This window comes from Dermacentor albipictus, chromosome 6 (genome assembly GCF_038994185.2).
Source record: "Dermacentor albipictus isolate Rhodes 1998 colony chromosome 6, USDA_Dalb.pri_finalv2, whole genome shotgun sequence".
Classification (NCBI taxonomy): domain Eukaryota; kingdom Metazoa; phylum Arthropoda; class Arachnida; order Ixodida; family Ixodidae; genus Dermacentor; species Dermacentor albipictus.
Window position 1 is genome coordinate 48,320,901 of NC_091826.1, and position 19,587 is coordinate 48,340,487.

At 48.1% G+C, this 19,587-nt stretch overlaps 1 protein-coding gene across 9 annotated transcripts in view; it reads left to right on the forward strand.

The window, feature by feature from the left end:
- The window catches only part of LOC139061064 (E3 ubiquitin-protein ligase RNF217-like), a 344,621-nt gene that overhangs the window by 275,624 nt on the left and 49,410 nt on the right, over positions 1-19,587 (forward strand). Inside the window, exon 4 of one of the 9 annotated variants that reach the window (XM_070540513.1) lies at positions 3,590-3,743. The exons of the other annotated variants lie outside the window; for them this stretch is intronic. The gene's annotated coding sequence lies outside the window, so the exon portion shown is untranslated. The remainder of the gene's footprint in view (positions 1-3,589; positions 3,744-19,587) is intronic. 9 annotated transcript variants of the gene reach the window in all.

Here is a 19,587-nt window from a genome sequence, read left to right on the forward strand (position 1 = left end):
ATCTCTGAGCGAAAGTGCTAAACCGAGCTGAAACAAATGAAAGGTTACACTGCCTAAACCTGAGTTTTCCGGGTCTCCTCGGCTTTTACGTCGATCGGGTTATACGCGAAAAAACACGGTACGCGCGCGCTCTCCGAGACACGTGCATATATGTATATACACACGCCGCATTAACCGTATATCATGGTACCGCCGCGAGCGATGCAAAACGGATCGCCATCGACTATCCGCTGCAGACTTCGATAACGCTACGAAAGGTAGCGACGCAAGGACTGCGTTTTGCGGAGCGCTCGTCCGTGAGGGTCCTTGACATGCTTTTCTCTTTTTTCTTTGTCTTCTTTTCTCTCTTTCTCTCTTTCGATCGCTCCTCGAAGATCCAATGTGCGGGTGTTTTTTGTTTCTTTTTTTTTTTCTTGTTGCTCGATGGACGCTCGGTCGAGGCTATATATAAACGCCGCTTCTCGAGCCTTCGCCGCGTCGCCCGCTCTTTCTCGCTTGGCCGTGAAGCCGAACGTGTGCATCAAGCGGGACGAAATGAAGTGGGTTGATTGCAGTTCTGAATACTGCGCTGTCAACACGAGACTAAAGAAAAAACTGGACGTTGAGAATGGGACAGTGGTTGAATGACAGTTGGCACTGACAGCTGTTGAATGACAACTGCGGGAATAAAAAGGAAGGGGTAAAAATGATATGTGATGTGTCCAAATAGACGATATTTCGAATCAAATCAAATACAAATATCGTTTTATTAATTTTCTCATTTAGCCCCTTCCTACTCCTCCTCCCTTATGTAATGGCTATTTATGTTCGCTTTTGCCCACTGCTGCTGCACTATGCACAATTGTAACATTAGAATTTCATTTCTATTTGTTGTGCTCGCTTTGTACTAAAATGGCTGCTGTGTCGTTAGTTATAGCATTCGTTTTACAACATGTTCATTTTTGTTATTGCTCGTACCACCTCTTTGCAATGCCTTGCAAAAGGCCCTTGGGGGTGAAATAAATAATGGTGACTGTAATGATTTGAGAAAAACGACCTACGAATGATCGAATGCCAATGTCGGGTATTGCAGATTTATAGATAACGTCAAACACAAAGGACTCGCGGAGGCCGTTTGTCATACGAAAGACTCACGTTATGCGATGCACATGTAATGTCGTTATAAAGACTCGGATGTCGTATCAAGCGAGAAGAAGCTTGTAAATGACACGCACAAAGAAAGGTGTATTGTGCGTCACGAGAATGACAATAATGAAAAAAAGTAACAGTAAACAGCAACAGGATATGACAAATAATGACAGTAAAGTATTACTGTTCAGCCAGCATGGGAAATGATTATTAGTACATAGAGTGAGTGAGTAAAAACATTATTGAATATAAAGAAAATGAGACACGATGATTGGGGCCCCTATTCCAGGGCCCCACTGGCACGATCGGCTCGCTGGGCTTGGTCCAGAAGAGCCAATTGGCTCTCCCGGCCCTCGTCCGCAAGCCTTGCCTCCCACTGCCTATTCCTCATTAGTGGATGTTGGTGTAATATGGGACTGTCTATGTGCGGAGGCCTCCTGGGGCCTTCCATGTGATGTGCTTTAGTGTGGGTGTGTCTGTGCACCACGGGCACTCGTCAGTGAACCTCGCGGGGTGTATTCTGTGCTGGTGGTGCAGGTTGGGATATGTATTCGTCTGAATACGACGCCAGTCCCCCTCCTGTTGGCTGTTCAAATCGGAGTGAGGATGTCCACAACGTCTTCGCTCCCGCCTCTGCTGTAGGAGGATGTCACGAGAATTTGGTGGAAGGTCATCGCTAGGACCTGCCGTTGCTCGGACGTTTAATCCTCCAGCAATACGGTCTCCCCTCGCGTTTCCTGCCAGCACCTCGTGTGCCGGACGCCATATGATAGTGCGGTGCCTTTCTAGTTGATTGCCAAAAAGTTTGAGTATCGATTGGAGTGCCGTTACATTTAGTACATAGAGTTGCCTGAAATTGCGTCCCTTTGGCTCCAAACAGCTTTGAGACTGCATTTTGATGATTTGTAACGTAATATACAGTGTGTTTTTAAAGTCATCGCGCATTTTTGACCGGTCAAAGGAAAGCAACAAAACAAGATAGGAATGTGAAATATTCACCAAACAAGAGGAAAGCTGTCCAAGTTTCTGCTGCATGATGTGGAAGAGAGTGCGCACACAGGTGATGACGCAGCAGCACGAACTGCGAGCAGCGGATCAGCCCAAGCCAGTCGAGATGCCGACGGCACAGAAGAAAATTCAGTGCGTTCTGTGGCTTGCTAAATTCGAATCCGTGACGTACCAAAGTGCAACGTTAGAATCATCGCGCGCACAACGATGCGCCACCACATGGGAATAACATTAATCGGTGGGATAAGCATTTGCAAGATACCGTCAGTTTGTCGGGCAAACCCCGTTCTTGTAGGCCATCGGTAAGTTACGAGTCTGTAGAGGCTATACGGGAGAGCTACCTATGAAGCCCTAAAAGATCTGTGCGGGCGTGTGCCCGACAATTACACCTAAGCAAGACTGACTTGGAGAGCTTTATTTTTATTGTATAAAGTTTTCACATTTCTATCTTGTTTCGTTGGTTTCCTGTGACCGGTCAGCAGTGCATCATGACTTTACTGTATATTGACTGTATATTACGCTGCAAATGTAGCCTTTCGCAAAGAATGCGAATGTGCGCACTACGTAATTGTCTTCTTGGGGGCGTTTAGAAAGCTTTGATTTATTTGAAATTCAGAAAGATAAAGAGTAATGAATGACGATGAGACAAATCCATCATTTCAACATTGTAGCTGAACGATCGAAGCGCCCTCCAGTGATTTGTTGTAGGAAGTTCTATGGTGAACGCCAGGCACAACTGTATACTGTCGACTCGTAAGCCTCGTGTTCGTTCATGGTAGGTTCGATAGAAGTTGCGCGTTACACGTCCAGGGAAGCAAGTCGGCGTGAGTCAGAAGTGCGGTCCGTTCCATTGAGGTATTGGCGCTATGGTGTGCAAACATGGGGATTTCGTTTCTTTCATTTTATTTCGCACATTGCACCTCAAGGGCCCGAGGGCCATTACTTCACATCACACAGATTACGTTTTCATGGCAGAGTCCACTCTTGAAACATTGCTACATGGATGCTGGCCCTGTTCGGGGGCTAATGAAACAGCTTAAATGACACCGCTCACTGTTTGTCAAGCTACAATTTGGAAGCCGCTGAAAAATGATGTTTCATTCATTCATTCATTCATTCATTCATTCATTCAATCAATCAATCTTATCTCAAAAAACAAAGCTACTGTGAGAGGGTCCGAAGCTGGGCGGCGATATAGTAGTAATAAAATGAAAAGTGAAGAATGCGAGAAGTGAACTGAATCGAAAAATACATTCAACGTACATTGAATCTTGTGCAGTTATTATCGACCATGGGCAATAGTGACTTGCATCAGGAACAACATGAGACGAACTAGGGAAGAAAGCTTACTCGTAGAATGCTGCCATTTTATAACAGGCAAATATTTATTGCACGAACGACGCTATGAAGTTTACGGAGCTAATGTTTGTGGCACCCATTTCCAACTTTACAGGTGGTGTATAGTCTCCACACGATGCACAGAACCAATTGTTCGGGCAGTCCATGCCTCAAGCTTTGCATCCAACAGTTGCAGTACCGCTTCCTATAGCCGAAGAAAAATCCCACCAGTTCGTGCGCCTCCTCAGCAGGAACTGGAAATTTCCCGAGTAAGCCAATTGGACTCACTGCAAATGTAACCAACAAATCTCGGAGCTCCTACGCATCCCGTTGCCGATCGATTCAGCTTCCCCACTGGCTATATATAGCGTGCCAGTCAGTGCAACGGAACATTACGCGTTGCTTTGCCCGAGAACAAACACAGTTGCGGGCGTCGCATTTAGCTTCGTGGCGTTTAATTACCCGATTCAAGAGAGCCTCGCTTCACGTAGATCCCTACATGTGCGTTGTCTCGCATAAGTGTGTTGTTTTTGTTTTTGCTTGTTTATCTCTCTCTCCCTCCTCTCTCTCTCTCTTTTGTGAACTTAGATGCTCCCTGGCATCCTCCGGTCTTTGGGGGTCCTTTTGGAAATCCCATCAGTTTATTCAAAGTCGTTGCAATGAGAAACTAGTAATTGATTAATTGATTGATTGATTGATTGATTTTGCTTTTTTCTCTCTCCTTTATGAACTTAGATGCTCTCTGGCATCCTCCGGTCTTTGGGGGTGCTTTAGGAAGTCTCATCGGTTTATTCGAGATCATTGCAATGAGAAACAATTGATTGATTGATTGATTGATTGATTGATTGATTGATTGATTGATTGATTGATTGATTGATTGATTGATTGATTGATTGATTGATTGATTGATTGATTGATTGATTGATTGATTGAAGAAAACAGAAAGCCCGTTGCACGAGGGAAACCAGGAGTGTACTTGGCGCAACTGGCGAACGAACCCGTCACTGAAAAAAACAAGCAAATCACTCATCGGAGCGATGCAAATTGCGAGTAAACGAGGCCAGCGAGTCGGTGAATCGCGTAAGCGCGAGAGCGCAGCCGAGCGGAGCGCAGCCGAGCGGAGCGCAGGAACGGGCCCCCTCGGCTGCTGCAGTGTCGCGTTCCTTGAACTCGTTTGAGAGGCCGTTGGCTGCCGGTTCCGTACAGCCCGTGGAATAACACCGAAAGGTCTGCAGCGTTATTTCAGTGCGCTAGCATCAGGAGTGCCGGGGTGCAGTTTGGGAAGCCCATCATGTGGTAGAGGTACTTTGAGGCGTATGCGAAGGACGGTCCCGCAGCCAAAACGTCAGTAAAGTCCTGGTATTTTTCCACGTGCTTCTCCTGAGTTACTAAGCAAGGCAATATCATCAGCGAATCGCAAGTTACTAAGGTATTCTCCATCAACTTTTATCCCCAATTCTTCCCAATTCAGGTCTCTCAATACCTCCTGTAAACACGCTGTGAATAGCATTGGAGAGATCGTATCTCCCTGTCTGACGCCTTTCTTAATTGGCATTTGCTTCTGCTATTTGAACTATATATATATATATATATATATATATATATATATATATATATATATATATATATATATATATATATATATATACACGGTCTTCTTTAGCTGCACCAAATGTTCGAAAACTGTCTCCAAGCATAATTCTCGTCCTTCAACTATCAATGAGGCTGCCATCATTGCGTCTATGAAAAATCAAAATGGTTCATTTATTAATTACTTTACTGTAGATATTTCAGTCTACCAATCGTAGCTGGTGACTTTGCGAGTCATATCGACTTGGAACGAATTCTGAGGATGGCAACTGTTTCGACATGTGTGCCGTCAAATTTGAGATTTAAAAAATGCACCCGATGTTGTTCCACCTACTTGAGCAGGAAAACCTGAGAACTTGTTCCGATTGGATAGGCCTTGCGAAGTCACCGGCTACGATTCGTTGATTGAAATATGTGTCGTAACGTAATTAATGAAAAGAAATGTGGCGAAATCCATCTCATGATGGCTGTCGATGGTAATGCCTTTAGCATTGAATCAACATAGCGACACAACGTATTGCCACCGCCGACACTAGTTATGTATGAGGCGCGTACTACAGCGGAATTTCCCTTTCGCGCTTCCCTTAAGAACACTTGGCGCCACCTAGCGCCGTCGCCGCGAAGCCTGCGCGTGGCCTCCAAGATGCATGGGGTGGCGGTGCGTGCGAAAGCTGAAAAACTCATCGTACCTTGCTGGTGAAGCAGCACACTGACACGGACACAGTGGAGACACACAAGAAAAGACGACACTCACTGCTGTGTGTCAGTGCGCTGCTTCACCAGCAAGGTATGATGATTAATCACCAACTAGCCCAACTTTCCACATTACTGAGCTGAGAAACTCGTCTTGCTGTAACTAACCCGGGCTTCTCTCTCGCAAGATTCTTTTTGGACACGCTGCGCCATCTAGTGGCACGGCCGAGAAGTCCGAGCATGGCCTCCGAGACGAGGGATGCGGCGCGCCGGTGCCTGCGAACGCTGAGGTTTGTTCCCTCACTTGCCGCACACTCAGTGACACATACTCAGTGATCCAAGTTGACGAGAGGTTCATTGAAGAGCGGCGCATATCCACTGCATACTTGGCGCAGCCTGCTAAATGCGTTGGATCGCTGTCCTTGAGGAACGCTTGTCACGTGGGATCGACTGCGCTCAGCATCGGAGAAACTTAAGGTATCTTACCCGTCACTGTAGAGCGGCACATTGCCAGTGTCACACACTTAGTTGCCCAAGCTGTCGTCATGTACGTTCATTGAAGAGCAGCACACACCTATTAGGCTCGTATCTAGCGGAACAAATTGGCAATAAAAGGGTTCTTTGAAGACCTGCACAAACCAAGTGGCACATACCGAGTGCTTTAAGTCGGCGTCAAAGACAGCAGCTACCCGAGTCCCGCATCTACAGTGACACATGTCAGCGTGAGCGAGGTTCGTTGAAGAGCCGCACATGTGCACGCATTCCCACACGCTTAGTGACCCCGGCGGGCAGGAACCATTCGACCATTGGCTACCCGTTGACCCAAGTGGGCGGGAAAACGGTTAGACAAACATACATAGTTAGCCCCCGCAAAGTGCAAGTACAGAAAAAATACTAACGCGTTAACAAAGCGGACTCAACTCGAGTTGGCGTCTACGTTATGCGAACCAGCCTTGGTTTTGGTCAAGAATGGTTCTTGCGAATCGTGTAACTGTTCTCCGTGTGGCGATCGGTTGTACGCATAACTCGTTTTGACGGTGGCAATACGTTGTGTCGCTATATTGATTCAGTGCAAAACGCATTATACCGTCGACAGTCATAGCCAGTTGGGTTCTGTTGAAACTATAAAAAATATTATCGCATGATTCTGTCACTAACACGGCGCATAACATTTGTTGATTAGCCAGAATACAGTGGGTAGACACCGTAGTAAGCAATACGACGCCTCACCGGCACTTTACCGGATGGCGGCGGAAACTGAGTGCCCTATGAGCCATAAAGAGTCGTGCCCTGTAAAGGCCTCTATCTATCTGTAAAATCTCTAGCCCTAATGATAAGGTCTTACTGAACGAAGCATTAAGCACAATTGCGAAGTGGTGCAGCACATGGGAGATTACCATAAATAGTAGAAAAACGGTAGTAATGACCATAACCCGTAAGAAGCAACCAATTGAATTCGCCTATTAGATCAATAACTACCTTTAAGCATAGTGCATAGCTACAAGTATTTGAGAGTGATGATAAACTCCGATTGATAACCTCCGAAGTTCATTACAAAAAAAAGTGTTCAGAAAATTGGGATACTTTCGGCGCACGCTGGGTCACTCAACAACAGAAATAAAGCTTTTGGCATACAAGACGTTGATTAGGCCCATACTGGATTATGCTGCAGGGCCTGGGATCCCTGGACAGAAGCTAACAATCTAAATCTAGAAAGCATCCAAAGAAACTGTATTAGGTTTACCTTGTGGGGATGCGCGACCCTCGCGCCTCCCCTGATGTTTTTCCCGCATAGCGCGTCTCCTGTAGTGCGGCTTCGCCGCACACGCGGCGGTCCGAGTGGTACAGGCGCAGTCCGAGAGATGGCGCTAGTGTTGCGCGGCTGCGGGGTTACCCTCGGCGGGAGAGGCAAGGTGCGCTCTCTTGGGGGGCGAGACAGCGAGCGGGACAGACGTGCTTGCACGTGCAGCAACCCTCTTTCCCGGCACGTCGGCGCGCGGCGGGGACGTCTCCCGCTAGCGCGCGGCGACCGATGCATCTGCGAGACCGCCTCGCGTGGCCGCCTTCGAACGCGCCACGATTCGCGTGACTATACACGCGAACGACCAGGCGTTGGGATCCAGCATGGAGCGAACATATTCGCTCACGAGGACGCGGTGAGTCGGACTTCTAGATTTGTCGCGCGCCCATCGGCATGTTTTGTGGATAGCAACTCGGCTAGCAGGCATTGATGTATGAAAGGTGCAATAAATGCCCTTGTGATTGTTTGCACTACTGTGTTGTCGTTCCTTTGTCCCAAGAGTACGGTGTGAGATATGCCACATCAGACTCCACAACCTTCAACTGTTATAGCTGGAAAGTATCCCCATCTAACTTCCTATAACAAGCAGAACTAGAAAAACATGAAACGAGGCGTTATCTTGACAGGTTAAAACTTTTTTTTTTATTCACTATATCACAACATGTTAGGAATTGATCAATCCACATGCATAGCGCCACCCATAAGCCGCCCTTAATCAGTCTCTTCACCGTAAAAAGGTATCTGAGCTTAAATGCAGGACTAACACGTTCATGTACTCGGCCGTCCCGTCCCGGATTCGAACACGTGACCTCGCTCCCAGCCGCATCCACTGAGCCGTCATGGCAGGTAACCATCAAAAGGGAACGGCTCTGAACGTGTCTCCAGCATACGGCTAACTCTCGCATCCGGAGGCAGCTTCAGGGGAATGCACGGAAAGAGAGAGGGAGAGATACAACTTTATTTGCCACTGCAAGGTTGGAAGTTAGGGTTGGTAGACCTAGCGTGGCTCCCAGGAAGGAGGCCACGTCTTAGGCCCACGAGATGAGTGCCAGTTGTGTTTTCTTGTCTGCTCTTGTCAGCAGTTCGTCCCAACGCTCCTCGGAGGGAGCTGGCAGTAATGATTGTGGGGGAGGGTTACCCTCGCATCCCCAGAGAGAGAGAGAGAAGGCTGTGTTGAGCACTGAACGCGCGTATGCGTACAGAATCGAAGAACACGAAATCATCGACGTATCAAGCGGTACCGGCAACCTTCGCCTCTGCTCGCAGAGATAAGCAGCCGAACCTTGGCAAAGGGGCCAATGTGCCCGCCATTTTCGAAGCTCTGGCCAATAGTTCTGTGGCGAAGATTAGACGTCACAGTCAGGGACGCGAAACGCCCCTGCAGATCGCGGATTCTGATCGCAGATCGTCGTAGGCGATATCCGTTTTCCTTATCATTCGCTCTGTATGAAAAATTCGTTACGTTTAGCATTGGATGTACGTCACGTTCGGCTGAAACTTGTCTGACGAAGCGACTGGCGACAACGGAGACGAATTCCGGTACGCGAGGCTTGCTATAAACCACCTACAAGAAAGGGAAATGCAGGGGCTCGCGGATTTCTTGGCACCCACGAGTGTTAAAGAAGGTTACAATGGCTAAAACGTTACATAAAAGGAACAAGAAACTTTGAGTCACTTAGATCCTACCGCCAAACTTCAAAGGAAAATACCACCTGAACTTAGTGCTTATCAACAAACAAGCAGCAGTATTCTGGATTAACCGCTGCCAAGTCTATAATACAATTGTCTGATGCGAGGTCCCGTGAATCATGTTGGCAGCGTGCATCGGCCAGTAGAATGCAAGAAAGGAGTTATGGTCTTGCTCATGTACAACCCATGAGCAAAAGTATTGGTCCCCATGCTCGCCAAGAAAAAAAGAAACTGAATTTATTGGTAATTCAGAGGCACAAACTGAAATTGACGAGTTCGGTAGAAAGTTCGCAGTGCCAAGTTTGGAACACAATCTTCGATTTCAAGTTACATTCATAGGAGGAGTAAGAAATCGGTTATATCGCGGTATCCCTGTCCGTATGCCCTTGCTAAGGAGAGCACATATGTACGCCTGTTGCACGGTCTCCTGCCCCACTTTCTTACTGCCACTTCCGATTAGGCATACACAGGACACTCCGTCTGGCTTATAGGTCGCATCTTTGTGTGAAATTACGGCATGTAGAGATGTTGGCCACTGAATATCTCGCATCAGTTCTACAGAACTCCTAAAGGTGCGGAGAGTTTCATGAAAGGAACAAATCCGAGGACACCTCAGCACTTATGAGTTGTGAATACGAAAGCATTAATGTCCAATTGAACGGTGCTGAGCGGTCATTCGACTCTTGCGCTGCTAGTAATGTACCGTGGCGGTACGTGCTGCCCCATGCAGCAAGCAGCAGCAGCCTGCGGTGCCAACGCCACATGCTACCGACGCGGCGAGGTCGATATAGGGTGACGCGTCGCGCAGATGCCCTCTCCCCTAACGCAACACCTGGCGCGCTAATAGATGGTTTTAGGTTAGGGCACGCAAGCGGCTTGCATATTTAAGAAATAAGGGCCACGGTACTGCGCATGCGCAGACCGTTGCGAGTGGGTCTGCGCATGCGCAGTACCATCGCCCCTAGCTCTTGCATACGCAAGCCGCTTGCGTCCCTTAATCTAAACCTCTCTGATGAAGCAGCCGGTATTTCCTTTCGCCCGGTTTTCCACCGCCTCCTAGATAGCACAAAGCCTGCGCACTTCGATCCATGACGTCATGTTACCTTGCTTGACTTCCACAGAATATAATGGGGATGCTCCTGAGTAAGCCGCGGTGGTTTTGACGTCACCGCTATCGTCTCACCGGGCTTGACAGTGGAACTTTTGGTCCAAGTAGCGTGAAGTCATAAAGCAAAGCGCACATGCCTGTTATGTAGGAGGCGTTGGCTTTGCTCCGTCCAGGAGCGCTTGTGGTGAAAGCGAGGCTGACGTGGCGTCGTGGCGATGCCCTCTCCGCTCACGCAACGCCTGGCGCGCTATCGCTGCAGCAGGTGCTCCCTTTTGCCCGCTCTTCTTCATCGAGGCGCAACTCGTGACACGGCGTCGGTGCCAATAGCACTGCGATTTTAAGTGCCGTTTCACTGCTACGACGACAGACGACGGCCTTTTCGCTCAGCAGTCCATTTGACGCTTTCGCATAAAAAAAATATTGTCATCCACCGGACAGTAACAGAAAGTTCATGCTGGTTTTTCGGAAAGAAAGTTTTGCAGTTGAAGAAATAAAGTCGTCCTGGTCCCGTATCCCGAGAAACCCGTATCAACCTAGAAACCCTTTGTAGCATCGAGCTACACACTCGCACGGACGCCAATTTTCGTTCCCTTTCAAAATAGTGGCCTAGTGTGACAAAACCAAGACCCATCTGCTAAAAACGTCGCACCGAGATTGAGTATCGCGACCTAATCTGGTATGTTTGCTTGTCTGTGTTGGTTTTACTTTCTCATTGGGTTATTCGTCTATCCATCATCGCTATACTTAGCGTCACGCTCTTCTTATGGATACAAATGGGCGATTCTGTCATAACTGCGGTTCCCTCGCCGTAACAACTTATAGTTGCAAAGGAGTACGCCATCAGCACGCACTAGAGCAACGAAAATATCGTGAGCACGATATTACAAAAATGAACGGCAGTTTGGTGCAATAGGGGCTGTATATATGAACAGCAGAGCAACGTAAATAAAAGGCTCTCGTTATGCCCACAAATAGCTAAGGTACTAATAAACGAACATTTCGCAAAAAAAGAAGCAGAAGAAAATATTAAGTTGTTCATTTTCGTGAAGGACCAGCAAGCCACGCGCCCTGCGACCTTCCCAGGATTTGCTCTAGTGCGCAGGTGAATAATGCGGTCGGCTTTGATGCCGAGCCAGTGAGAACAACAAACGTAAAGCATCCATGATTTATTGCCTTATTTACTCCATTGGTTTCCTTTAATGGCAACCTCTCTGAGGGACGGCTAGATATATAACACAAGAGGGGAGGGGGGAGGGAGAGGAAATAAGAGAAAGTGGAATCGATCGAAGCATTCGGCTCGCTGATCTTGCTTTGTTTACGCAAGGCAATGTGCAGAGCGGTCACAAAAGTGGGATTAAGCCGTTTACTTGGGCGACGGAGCGTGGCCAGATAATGTACCCCGGGAGACACCGCGGGGCGAACTGTTGTGCCGCCAGTGCGTGTGTCGTAAACGGAAACCGAAGCAAGAGCTGTCGTTTCTGTAGTTGCTGCTCTCGTTATTGCTGTTATTGCTGTTGTTGTTTCGAGGGGCACTGAAGAGAAGAAAGAAATATTTCAGCGGTGCATTAACAATTACTCTTTCCCGATACCTAAAATACGTGTTTCCAGCGAAAGGTAAGCTTGGTATAAAGCCAGAAAAGCACGCGAATACACAATACTGGTGGCGACGCCACGGGGAAGTTCTCGCACTAACTCATCACGACGATTTTTGATAGTGCCTGCTTCGGCTAAGTTAATCTTTTTATTCTCAGTAAAGATGCGCTTCATTGAATTCTAAGAGAGCCAAGACTGAATTTTGCAATTGTCAGAGAATTTTACTGAACCAAGGCGGCCCAACAGCAAAAAGAAAAAAAATAAGAAAGAAAAGGAAAAGGAAAAGCACTACTCTGAAGTCTGTGTCATCGCACTGATGCACCCGCGCTGTGGTTTCGGCGCGGAGTTCAAAAAAAATATCGACGTTCATTTTGTCTTACACTAATCAACCTATTACCACGGTATTACCAGAAGTAGAGCTTTGAAAGAATACTTAATCACCACAAACTGATTTAGTGTTTTCAACTAGTGTAGCTATAAGATACGTTCGTTAGCCAAAAAGCAACGGGCGTATCTTGTTAACTCATCAGACCCCGGCATAAGAGGGAGAGGGTCTAGGGTGAACTTAGAGGGAAGGAAACTGTCTAAGTGAGAGAGTGAGAGACGAATTGTGCAAGAGAATGGGGCTTTGGCTAATCGAAGTTGAGGATGCGGAGGAAGATACGAAATCGTTCCCTAATTGAGTCGAGAGGCCACCGCCGGTCCATGAAAGCGAGGATAGATCCTCCTGATAACGCGTTCCGTATTACTGGGCGTTCCGACAAGCGAGAGACATATACCCCTATTCGGTAAATCATGAAAGCAGCGAACACGTTTAGGCGAAAGTAACGAACCGTCTTAGGGCCGTTGTCCGGTGCCATCCCTCCTAGATTCGGGCCTCCCATCCCTGACTCTTAAAACACCGCCCGCTCCTCGCACGGCCACATAATCTATCAGCAAGAATGGAGAGATAGCTTATCACCCTCACTATAATTCAAGGCGTAAAAGGAGAGAGAGAAATAGTGAGAGATAAAGGAATAGGCATCGCAGGGAGCTTAGCTATACCCTGTAATGGGAAATGTGAGCAATCGTGTGTGTGACGCGACCGCGCGGGCGACAAGGACGCCATGACGATGACGTCACAGTGCCCTACGATGGCACAATGACGGTGTCGACAGTTTGACGATGACGACTGGCATGGCTTGACGGCGATGATAATGATATGACGACACGACGACAATGAGGACGACGAAACGATGGCCTCCTATTGCCAAGGGCTCCATACACCCCAACCCCCTCTCTGTCCTCCCCCTCTCCTTATGGCGTATCACGGAAGACAGGCATAAAGTGGCCGGGTAAACGGCATAGAATGCTTCGCATTAAAAATGTACAAGAAACTCTCGTGGTAAAACCTCTTACACGATGATTCTTCGTAACTTAAAGCTTACCACGCGTAACCCGAACGGGCATCACTAATCCCTTACGCAGCATCCCTCTTTGCCAGAACGATACTTCAGCTCGCAACTGCAGCTAGCCTGCTGCACCACGTCTCTCTCCGTGACATAAGTTATGCTGTAACCACGAGCGCTATTGGCCTCGAGCTCCACCACTGGAAAAGCTGGCGCCACCGTCGGCGTGACGTGCTAGGAGGGATCACGTGGACATAGCGGCCGCGTCGGCTGCTTCGGGCGCGCCGAAGCGAGCTGAAAACGAGTTTAAATTCCCTCGTACGCTGCGGTTGTCATTTAGTGGCGAAATTTTCCCGCTTCGAGTGTCTCCTTTACAACGCTTGAAAGCACTACAATAGGTAGTGGCTGCCTTTGAAGGCGCGCAACATGGCATGCTACTGCTCGGTGCCGCAGGGCCAGACGCACGTAACGGAGGCAGGTGTCGGCCTTATTCACACGTAGCCGCAGGACAAGAAGCTGTGTGAAGCTTAGCTCGCGAAACATAAAACCGGCAAACAGCCATCGGCTACAACTCGGGTATGCAGCAAGCACAGACGCGAGGAAGGTTGCTACGGCGCCGGGTCTGCGAAGTTCGGAAAACGCACGCTGAGACGCTCGCCCGAGTCCGCTGCCCGACTATTGTAATGACGGTTTGGTCTATGAACTTGTCGCTGCTATAGATACTGGCAAGTTCAGTGGAGTGGAAAGGCAGCGGTAAGAAGCACATTTAAAGAAAGCGTGGCATATGGTCATGTTTGTGTTATGAATTAATGCACTGGATTACAAAAAAGGAGCAGCGGGAAATTGCACGCTGAGAACGCCGATAAACATACAATGCGACGCAACTCGAGAAATCGTATTGAAAGGTCCAAGAACTTATAAGAAAAAAAAGATTGCATCGTCGCGACGGCACTTCACAGTCCCCGTAGACGTCGAAGTTTCTATAATGAAATTATTTTTGAACAGCTCTGATAGCGCCCACGCAACAATGGTTGCCTGTATACTGTCAAATGCTCATATTCTGCGGCCTAAAGCTCAAGGCACGGTGCGAAAACGCGCGCGCGGAGAAAGCGAAACAGTGCGTGGACAAGTATGCAGACGCGCAGTCGGTCGCTGCGAATCTGCGCGATCGCTGCATTGAGGCTTCATTCTATTACGCTCCATTTAGTTATACAAACACTATAACAACATATTTCACATAGTTTGCTCTCAGCGTTTACCTACCTTTCACGCAAGAAGCCGGTTCGGGAGACTCCATCGCGGCGACCGCGCGCAGTGGCGTTCACTGTACGTATTCGGTAAAGAGATAGCGGCTGTAAACGATTGTGTGCTTTCAGCTTGCCCAAGATTATTATTTAGACAGTAAGAAACTTCTCTCGTGTCGAAAGTAGTTACAGAAATGTCCGGGAGAGCTCGCGCGTGGTGTTTTCAGTGAGCGCTGACAGCAAAACCTATGAGGAGCGTACCCACGTGATCCCTCATACTACGACAGCGAGGCGCTTCCGATAGAGGGCGACTCCGTAACTCCTCGCCGCCAATAGCTCTAACCTCTTACGCGATGCCTCTATCTGTAACCTAGATTCAACACCTAATCCACAGCGGGACTATATAACCTCTATCACCGACACCGAAACTCGAAGCCGTGTACCTGCGGGACGTCGCATAATAGTACAAGCCGTATCGCAGCGGTGCCTCGGACGCCCCCAAAACAGGTCGTTCCAGCGGGCTCGTATTGCCGCGACGCGAACTTCCAGTTGCTCGCATTTTTTTTTTGTGTGTGTGTGTGTGTGTGTGTGTGTGCTGCGCGCAAAGCGGTGATTACGGATCACGTTCAGGGTCTGCGGGTTGCCGGGGCCACGCGTCCTTTGGCACCCTTGCGGAGAGCGCGACACCGTATGCACACCGCCTCGCTAAATGCCTGCAGCCTACCGAATGCTACGAGCCACTTCAAACCACTGGAAACAGATAAGCAGAAAGCTTTTCCCATTGTACGCCTCTGGCCACAGTCCTTGTGACGTCGACTGAACGGAACCTTCACAGACGGTTTATTAGAGCACAATGAGCGAGTCCTCCTAGCTATTTCCTCCTCTGGAAGGGAAAAGCTAGGAGGGCCGTTCTAGGAGGACCGTTCTATAGGAGCACCGTTCAATAGGAGGACCGTTTTATCCTTTCTTTCTTCCTCTGGAACAGCGAGCCGGGTCTCGTCGCCAATCGGCTGATACGAGCCTTAGCGTTCGCTTCAGTGCACGGATTTGATCGGACGGAGTATATAAATATCGACTGGAGCGATCTCTTCACGTCCCAGGCGTCGCCGCTTTTTATCGTCCCATTCGAATGTGCATGTGTGCTGCCATTTTCTCTCTCCGTATCCCTCGCCCAACCGGTGTGAATCGAAGAAAAACGATCGAGAGGCAACGCGCCAAATGGGCGTGTGTTCTAGTGATCGGTGGCAGAAGATAATGGCGAAAGAGAGAGAGAGAAAAAGAAACAGAAAGAAATAATCCGGCCGACAGAAAAACGCTGGTGAACGCGTACGCGTGTACGCACATACACGGTTCTAAGCTAACGGTAACTCCAAGGCTATTAGCCACCGACTGTGAAGGTGTACAGGCTGCGTCGACTAAACGTCAAAGTGACTGAGAAAGAACGACGGATGGCTTGACGAGATCGAAACCAGCTGGTGGGTCACTGCTGCAGTTCTGTCGATCTACAATTACCGATTTAAAGCTGGCTGATTATTTCTGATTATGAGAAGGGAAGCGCAGTTTGGGAAGCAGAAAACTAGGTGGCATGATGAAATTAGGAGATTCATAGGCGCAAGTTGGAATCAGTTGGCGCAGGACAGGGGCAATTAGAGATCTAAGGGAGAGGCCATCGTACTGCAGTGGACATAAAATAGGATGATGATAATGATGATGATGATGAGGAGGAGGAGTATGGTGATGATGATGATGATGAAATACTTGATTTTACGGTCATGCGGTGCTGAAATGACAGTTATAAGGCGTGTTCTGGGGCTTGGAATGTGTACTCTCTGGGACATACTAGTAAACTGGTAAACAACAACACATTGCAAGATCCACGAGATGTCCGTGGTCGCATCCAAAACAAATAGATGAGACGTTCTTTTTTTATCCGTTGTGCTAAAATATCAACGTTCTCACAACTGGCAAACGGGCGTCCAAGTGATGTTGCAGAAACGTTGCCCATATGTAGCACCTCGGTATTTAAAACATATGCTATATATATGCCGCATAGGGCACACATTTCAGATTTGCATTGTATAGGTGGTTTGCTTCGACTTTCACGGGCATATGTGACTGCCCGGCATACCAGGGGCTTTTGCAGAGTGTTTGCAACAACGGATATTACGTTAATTCACAGCAGACGCTGTGTGATAGATGCAAACGGCAGAAATCCCGCACAATAAGAACAGATACATCGCATGCGCACCTATGCGTATGTGCATGCATGTGTGCGCAAGAGCAAGTACAGCGTTGTCATTCTTCTAGACTTCCCACCGAGCATAACTGGCGTACTGAATTAATAAAATATTTAACAGTACATATTTATCTTAATATACGCAACGTAGACGCACACACATGAGGTGCAGACATGATAGTTTCGAATTTCAACTTGGACAAATGAGAGAACATAATTTTGTTATAGGTAAACTGGAAAATAAAGACTCTGGGAGGACGACTGTTCACGTGGGGACCTAAAAAAAATCTATTTGTCAAGTTGTCGCAACATACATTGACGGTCACGTGATAAAATCTACAGGCCGCCCGGTTAATCAAAGCAACATATTATAGACGTCCCAGATTTCCCTGGCAGTAACCTACCTGCCTGTGACGTCTAGCAGACGTCGGTCTTGGACTTAGAGATGAGGACCCATTCCCTTACATCGCAGAAACATTTGTGGTTTACTGGTATTCGACAGGTCGCTTTCGAGAGCTCGGAGCACATTCTCCTGGTTCATTCGGAAGGCTGTGTGTGCTCCAGCTCAGAGCGCTCTGACGGGCTCTCACTTTCGAGGTTGGTGCGTGACCCAATATGCGTCAGAAACACGATAACGTTCGGTTCGGGCAAGCTCTCTCGGGCTCCAGTCTCGAGAGGGCTGCAAGCTGAGATGTAACATGGTAGGGAACTAGTCGAAGGTACCATTAGACAGGTCAGAACACCAGCAGTCGACGCTCTTGCGGGAAAAAAAAAACAAAACACGAAGTCTAGGAACATGCTCGTCCGCGTGGCCTTGGGTCTGATTGGCTGACGCTAGATGCAGTGCCCCACTCCAGTAGACACTCCAACGTCGCTTTATTTTGAAACAGTTTTTCAGAGCTAAGGTCTCGGGTTCGGTGCAGATTGCGTTGCCTTCTTTTCTAGAAACCTCTGAATTTAGTTCTTATCGTCGCCGCGAGAAACGTTACATGATGATCACCGAGACAACACCCCTGTAGGGTTCCCAAATTTCTGTGATACTGAACAATCAATAAGCGTATCTAACCGAACTGGATTCACCATTGGCGCACTCACCTGAATCACCGTGGCCGTTTAACTAACTTCCCATACTGGAATGAGTTGTTTAAATTTTTTTCTGGGGACATTTCTAGTAGAGCATGCTGTGGTAATTATACGATTTAACCTTGCCTATCTTCGTAGAGCCACTGGGCAGTGACACAAGCCACACACACTGCTGCGTTGGCCAATGGTGAGGTTGCGGGTTCAGCCTCGATGGTTTGCGCTCTGCCAAGTCTCGACATGTTTGACTCGATGGAAAAAAAACTTTATTGGAACGAACAGGCTTGCGTTGCCCTAGCTGGTTGGCCTCCTTATTCCAGGAAAGCATGGCTCTCTGCCGACAGCCTGGCCCTGTCCACCAGCAGCAGCAGCTGCTCCTCGGGCTCCTGACACGTCAGCAGAGCCACCCACTCGTCTAGATGCTTAACTGCAAGGTGAAAGAAAAATTAATACCGGGGTTTCACCTGCCGAGTGACTAGGAAGCACGCTCTAGTGGCGGTTTACGGACTAATTTTGACAACCTGTGGTTATTTAACGTGCCCCTAAATATAAGTGCACGAGCGTCTTTTGCGATTCAGCCCTATCGAAATACGGCCGCCTGAGCTCAGCAACGCAGTGTCGTGGTCACGTGGTCTACCGCGGCCGGGTCACTATAGCGTGAACTGATTTCTAATACGAAACGTCATTTTACATTACTTGACGCTGCTTAGCGATCAGTTCTACTAATAACTAATTGCACCTTTTACCCGACCAGACGGTGTTCCCGTCGAAGTCCCCATTAAATCTGGACTGAAACGCAGTCCTGCGCTGTAGCCTTCTTCTCGGAGGCTGCATGGTTTTCACCGACAGTTTCTCTCGTTCGTCGAGGACGTGACACCAAGGCTTTCGGGAAAACCAACTCGCACTTTGGATACACACATTTATCGTTTTTTTTTTTTCGTGTAAGTGAACAGCATTCGCAAGTAATCTAAGCCCCCCCACCTCCTTGACGAGCTGACAGACCTTGCCACATGCGCACCTTGAAGATCGAGATAGCGCGATCATTACTGTCACGTATTGTCAGAGAGAGAGAAGCGCTTATCGACGCACAGTAGAGAGACTTATCCGTTCATTGATGTCCCCGGAAAGATAACCAAGGTGCGGGCCTTGTCCATGAAACCGGCATCAAGGCCTCCGACTGCGCCGTACTTTTTCTCAGTCTTTTCTCTCTCCTTCGACGTGTCCCCTGTACCACCTTGGCAGTTCGGCGTCTTCGAAAAAACTCCCTTGTAACTTTCTCGAATGCGTTGACCCTTTCGGGAAACGGTACGCGTTCACTTCCACACCAACAGATGGCTGCCATGTGTTTCTACGTTTCTACCGCGGAACGTTTTTTTTTTCTTTCATTTTTCTTTGCTCGAGGTCTCCCGCAGACTTCCGTTTCACACAAATTACGTCATCGCTCGACATTGCTCGAAACAGGATAGCGCAGATATAAGGGATCTGCATTTTTCGGCTCCCGCTTTGCAGTTAGTATGTTTCTGGCAGTTTATAGTGAACCAGGTTCACCGGGTCTGTACCGGGCGCATATATATATATATATATATATATATATATATATATATATATATATATACACCCGGGGCATATCCGGTGAAATATAAGAAAAGATCATGAGCCATTCCACTCTGTGAAGGTAGATGACCAGCGAA